Below are 5,727 nucleotides of genomic sequence, written 5' to 3'. Positions count from 1 at the left end.
CTGAATATTTCATGGTTTTTTGACCCTTCTGGAAATGACAGGTTTTTTCAATTTCCAATTGTTTACTGCTAATATATAGAAATACAATTTTTTATATTGACTTTGTGTATCTTGTAACATTGCTAAATTTACTTATCAGTATAGCAGTTTTTTGTTTGTTTGAGATTCTTTGGCATTATTTCTGTAGATGATGAAGTTATGTGCAAATAACACCAGCTTTATTCCTTCATTTCCTTTCTCTATGTGTTTTATTTATTTTTCCTGCAGTGGCCAGGACCTCCAGTCCACTATTAAGTAGAAGTTTTATCCTTTTCTTGTTTTTTCGTTTTTTTTTTAATTGAGAGAGCGAGAGAGCGAGCACGAGTGGAGGGGCAGGAGAGAGAGAATCTTAAGCAGGTTCCATGCTCAGCATGGAGCCTGACGTGGGGCTTGATCTCATGACCCTCAGGTCATGACCTGAGCTGAAATCAAGAGTTGGACACTTAACCGACTGCACCACCTAGGCGGCCTACCCTTGTCTTGTTTCCGAACTTTGTAGGGAGGCATTCAGTTTTTCATCATAAGTGTGATGTTAGTGGTATCTTTGTTGTTGTTATTGTTGTTGGAATAGCTACCTGCCTGTATCAGTTTCCTAGGGCTGCCATAAAGTACCGCAGAGTGGGTGGTTTCAAATAACAGAAATGTATTTTCTCTCTGCTCTGAAGGCCAGAGGTCTGAAATCAAGGTGTAGGCAAGGTTGGTTCCTTCTAACTGTGAATGAGAATGTGTTTCATGCCTCTGATGATTTGCCAGCAAAATCTTTGGCATTTCCTGGCTTGTAAGTATATTTTTTCAATCCTCCACCTTCACATGGCATTTTCTGTGTCTCTTCACACAGTCTTCTTTCTATGCATGTCTGTCATTGTGTCTAAATTGCCCAGTTTTATGAAGACACAAGTCATACTGGATTAAGGGCTACTCTAAAGACCTCATCTTAACTTGACTACCTGTGCAAAGACCCTATTTCCAAATGAGGTCACATTCTGAGGTACTAGGGTTAAGATTTCAACATATTTTTGGGGGGGTGTCATAATTCAACCCATAATTATGCCCTTAGCCAAATTGAAAAAGTTCTGTTCTATTACTAGTTTGCTAAAAGGTGCTTTTCATGAATGGTTGTTAAGTTTTGTCAAATCCTTTCTCTGCACCTATTGAGATGATCATATGGTTTTCTTTTAGTCTTTTGATATAGTGAATTATGTGGGTTGGTTTCCAAATGTTAAACTTTAGTTCCAGGATAAATTATGGTTGTGATATATTATCTTTTTGAGATATATATATATATATTACTAAATTAAGTTTGTTAATGTTTTGTAAAGATTTTTGTGTCTGTGTTCATTATGGGTTTTCATCTGAGCTTTGTTTTGTTGTTGTTGTTTTGTTTTGTGCTTTTTGTTTGTTTCTCTAAAAGGTTTCATAGTTTTCCATTTGTTCCACAGCTTGGGAGAGGGCTCCAGGGTGTTTAAAAAATTGCCCAGTGGCTTCAGGGGGAGGCTCAGGCACAAGCCCTGGCACCAAGGGGATTTCAGGGTGGATGCTCAAAGCCTGCTGGTCTTCAGAGGTTCCTGGTCATGCTTGAGGGTGAGCCTTTTGAAGAAATACTCATCCAGGCCAGCCTGGGGGCTGGCCATCTTGGGGAGGTTAGTCAGGTGGTCGCCCATCTTCTTGATGAGTTTCACCTTCTCATCCAGGAAGTGGAAGTCTCCAAGCTGGCAGTCTGTGGGGCAGAACCCAGGGCATGCAAATCCAAAAGACGTGGGTTCAGGTTCTTCTCTTGAACCATGGCAGCTTCCATGTTGTCCAGAGTTTTGTGCCACTCATCTTGGGAAGACTTCTGCATGTCCTGGAAGAGGGCGCCAACGCTGCACTGGTTTTGCACCTTCAGGAAATGCTCAGCCCCTTACGCTTCTCCTCAGCCAATTCGAGATATTCCATTGTGGTCAGATAACACATCTTTTATGATTTCGTTCCTTTTAAATTGTTGAGATTTGTTTTTATCTGAGAACGTGGTCTGTCTAGGTAAATGTTTCATGTGCCCAAATACAAAGAATGTGTTTGGGGATGAAAAGAGTGTTCTATAAATGTCAATTAGATCAATTTGTTTGGTAATGTTCAAGTCTCCAATATCTTTACTGATTTTCTACTTGTTCTGTTTATTGATTACTGAGAGGGAAGTATTGAAATCTCTAATTTTAATTATAGACTTGTTTATTTCTCTTTTCAGTTCTATCCATTTTTTTTCTGTATGTATGCCAAAGTTCTGTTGTGGGATAATCTTTATTGGTAACATTTCCTTTTGACTTTTAATTATTGTTTCCATTTCCCTGCTGAAGTCCCCATGTGTTCACACATGTTGTCCATATTTTCCACTTGCTCCTTGAACATATTAATAATCATAGTTACATGACAGTTGGGTTTGAGGTCTGCTGTTCCTATCACTCCCTTCGGTGGGCACAGTCTTTCATTTCCTCCATCGGTGGGATACTGCTCTGTTGTGCTTGGAGTGGGGTTGTGGTTTTTTCTCAGTTTTCCTACCCTCCCCTTACCTTTCAGCTGACAGTGTATATCTGCTGCATCCGGGGGCTCTCTTTTCATGGGTTTGCTCTTCCTTCACTGGGAAACGGACTTTACTTGTAACCCAGTGTGAGGCTTGTGGTGGGCATCCTGGTGGAAGGTCCTGCATCAGTCTTTCTTTTTTTTTTTTTTAAATTTTATTTATTTACTTATTCGAGAGAGAGAGAATGTGAGCGAGAGAGTGACAGAGAGCATGAACAGGGGGAGGGGCAGAGGGAGAAGCAGGCTCCCCACTAAGCAGGGAGCCTGATGCAGGGCTGGATCCCAGGACCCTGGGATCATGACCTGAGCCAAAGGCAGACACTTAACCGACTGAGCCACGCAGGTGCCAGGTCCTGCATCAGTCTTAACCAATTGTAGCACAGCTTTTTCAGAGCAAGATCCTGTGCTCAAATGTATTTCCTCCCCTTCAGATGTTTTTGGCTTTTACTCCTCTCTTACCAGCAATCTACCTTGTGATCTTAGCCTACTGATGAGCTTAAGAAAATTTATGATTTTGTGGATTAGCTAGATATTTCTTGTGTTTAAGGTAGAGTGATAGTCTCTTGTGTCTTTCTACATCCCACACAGAAATGGAACTCTCATGAGCAATGGTTTAAAATGTGAGAAAAATGATAGAATTTTAACAGCAGTTTCCAAAACTGGAAAATACTAAATACACAAAACTCTACATACAATATAATTCCAATATTAACTCACCTCCTAATATCCATTAGGCCTTTTGGTAGATACTGATAAGCAAGATTGATGTCCCTTCTTTGCAAAGAAATTATAATGAAAATTCTTCTACATAAACACTGAAAAGATCCGTACATCAAAAAATAACAAAACTAGGATTAAAAATCCAACGGTGATCGTGGGAATATATATATTCTAATAAGTATGACACAAGTTAATATCACTAATGTATGAAGTACACATGCAGTAATTTATAGCAAATACTGTCAGTGTTTCACTCATATTCCCTAGGATCCTTTCCAGTTTTTGTCACACTGGCTTCTGGTATGCATTCCCTTCTAAATGATGGTACCTGCATCTCTTGTTTGGAGGCTTCTCTTAGCCCACCTACCTCTCCCCTCTGCCCCTGGGTCCCTACTCTGAGATAGTATTTAACCAAGGATAGAGAGTAAAATTTCTCTTGTCCCCTAATCAGGACAATTTAGAGGTATGACCTCCGTTGTCCCTAGAGCTTCCCTGGGGGGTTATGACAAAGTTTTCCGCCATGGGACTTTATTTGATGCCACAGATTTCTTTGGCCTCCCTCCTCTTTCTGTCCTACTTCTCCACTCTCCTACTACTTTTTCCTAGGAATGTTTCCTAAGAAATCACTTTGGTACAACTCCTCATCTCAGAGACTTCTAGGGAACTGAACTATGGCATAAATCAAAGCAAAAATACTAAGAGTACAACAGGGAAAAAATGAGCTAAGGACATAGACTAGGAATTCACATACAAAATGATAATACAACCTTTCCAAGGGAAACTTTTCTTTAGTGTTTTTTGGGGGAAAGGAGAGTTTTGCCTCATCTGCTCCCTAGTCCTTCCATGGTTCATTAATGTCTCCACAATGCTTCTAACCTCCCATTCCTCTCAGTTCTGCTTCAAATGTCCTCTTGCTTTGCTGCTGCCCCCCAAAACCCTAGGCCTACTTTTCTCCTTCAATTTGATGCTTACCTTGGGATGTTGGCCACTGTGGAGGGGTGATGATGTACTCAGGGTTCAGGAATAGGTAGAAAATATTCACTGTAGAAAAAAAACTTTAAACCAAAAGACTAAAGATGACTATCCCCAAAATCTAAGAGGGAAAAGTTCAAAATCTTTATTAGTCATCATGGTCAATTACTTCTTGGTCTTGAAGCTCACCTTACACTCTACTCTTCTTCAGCTCCTATTGTGAACCCCCTCCACCAGTTTAGAAAACTTTTGTTCTCTGTCATAGGGTTTAGTTATCTTCTGGTTCTGACTCTCCATATCAGGATACCTCCTGGGATGACATTTTCCAAGGTCTAATTTATCAGTCTGATAATAACTTGTTGTGTATGTAATTTATGAAGTGTTTATGGAGTGGGGTTAGAGACTCAGCAGGACAATTCAGATGGGATCTGGTGCTTTTGTTGAGACTTCTTTTGGGCCAGTGACAGGGAGAGAAGGCCAACTGTGTGTACTTCTTCCCACTTTTCCTTCAGAGATGTCTTGTTGGTAGATTGTAACCACTCATAGTGGGAGTGTTTACACCATGGAAATCAGGAATTGCTACAGATGGGCTTTTTTCCTACCCCAGAGAGCCAGTTGTTAAACATTCACTAGTACACCACTGCTCCAACATTTTGGGGGACCATAATTCTTCCATTCATAGCCTAGATGGTTCAGATGAGATTGACCCTATTCTCTAGCTCCAAAAGTAGGCAGAGTATCGCATCCTTCCTGGCTTTGATGATTGGTGCAAAAATGAGTAAATATTCTCAGATGGGCCAATCAAAGTCTTCTCTGACTTTTGCTGAAATGATTGCGGAAAAGGTACACTCTATTTTCGATATCCTGGACACTGAGATTCCTTAATGTCAAGCTGGTGAAGGTCATGTGGGCCAGTACGTAGAGATAGCCTGCTTGAGAATAAAGCCAGCACAGAGGAAAATAAAGCCGAAACAGGTAGTGAGTAAATGATAGGGCTTGTGCTCAGCATTTTAATTCCTGCATGGAGCCCCTAAATTTCAGTTACTGATGCCAACAAATGCCTATTATTGCTTCAGCTATTTTGAGTTCAGTTTCTGTCACATGCAACCATGTGAATTTTGACATATAATTGTGAAGAGAACACGCACTCACACACACTCTCTCTCTGTCACACACACACACACACACACACACACACACACACTCCAAAGGCAGATAGTACCTGCCAGAAAACAAGAGAGAGGAGATTTTTCCCTACAGACAATGTGAAGCATTACATTACAATCGAAGCAATGTCAACTCTCCTTTTCTTATCCTTCTGCTTCCAGATCATGCACAGGGACTTACCAAACAACAGACGCAGCAACCTTTAGTTATTCTAACACCAGGCAGAAGTTCTGAAATCAAAGGCCCTCCTCCATCCTCCCCTTCTCCATCCAG

At 40.8% G+C, this 5,727-nt stretch overlaps 1 pseudogene; it reads right to left on the bottom strand.

Annotated features, from left to right (window-relative positions):
• Window positions 1–1,577: 1,577 nt before the first annotated feature.
• On the bottom strand, window positions 1,578–1,974 carry LOC116643241 (annotated as a pseudogene).
• Between the last annotated feature and the right edge of the window lie 3,753 nt (window positions 1,975–5,727).

Source organism: Phoca vitulina, unplaced genomic scaffold (assembly GCF_004348235.1).
Source record: "Phoca vitulina isolate PV1807 unplaced genomic scaffold, GSC_HSeal_1.0 scaffold25, whole genome shotgun sequence".
Taxonomy (NCBI): Eukaryota; Metazoa; Chordata; class Mammalia; order Carnivora; family Phocidae; genus Phoca; species Phoca vitulina.
This window is presented reverse-complemented; position numbering and strand designations above follow the sequence as displayed.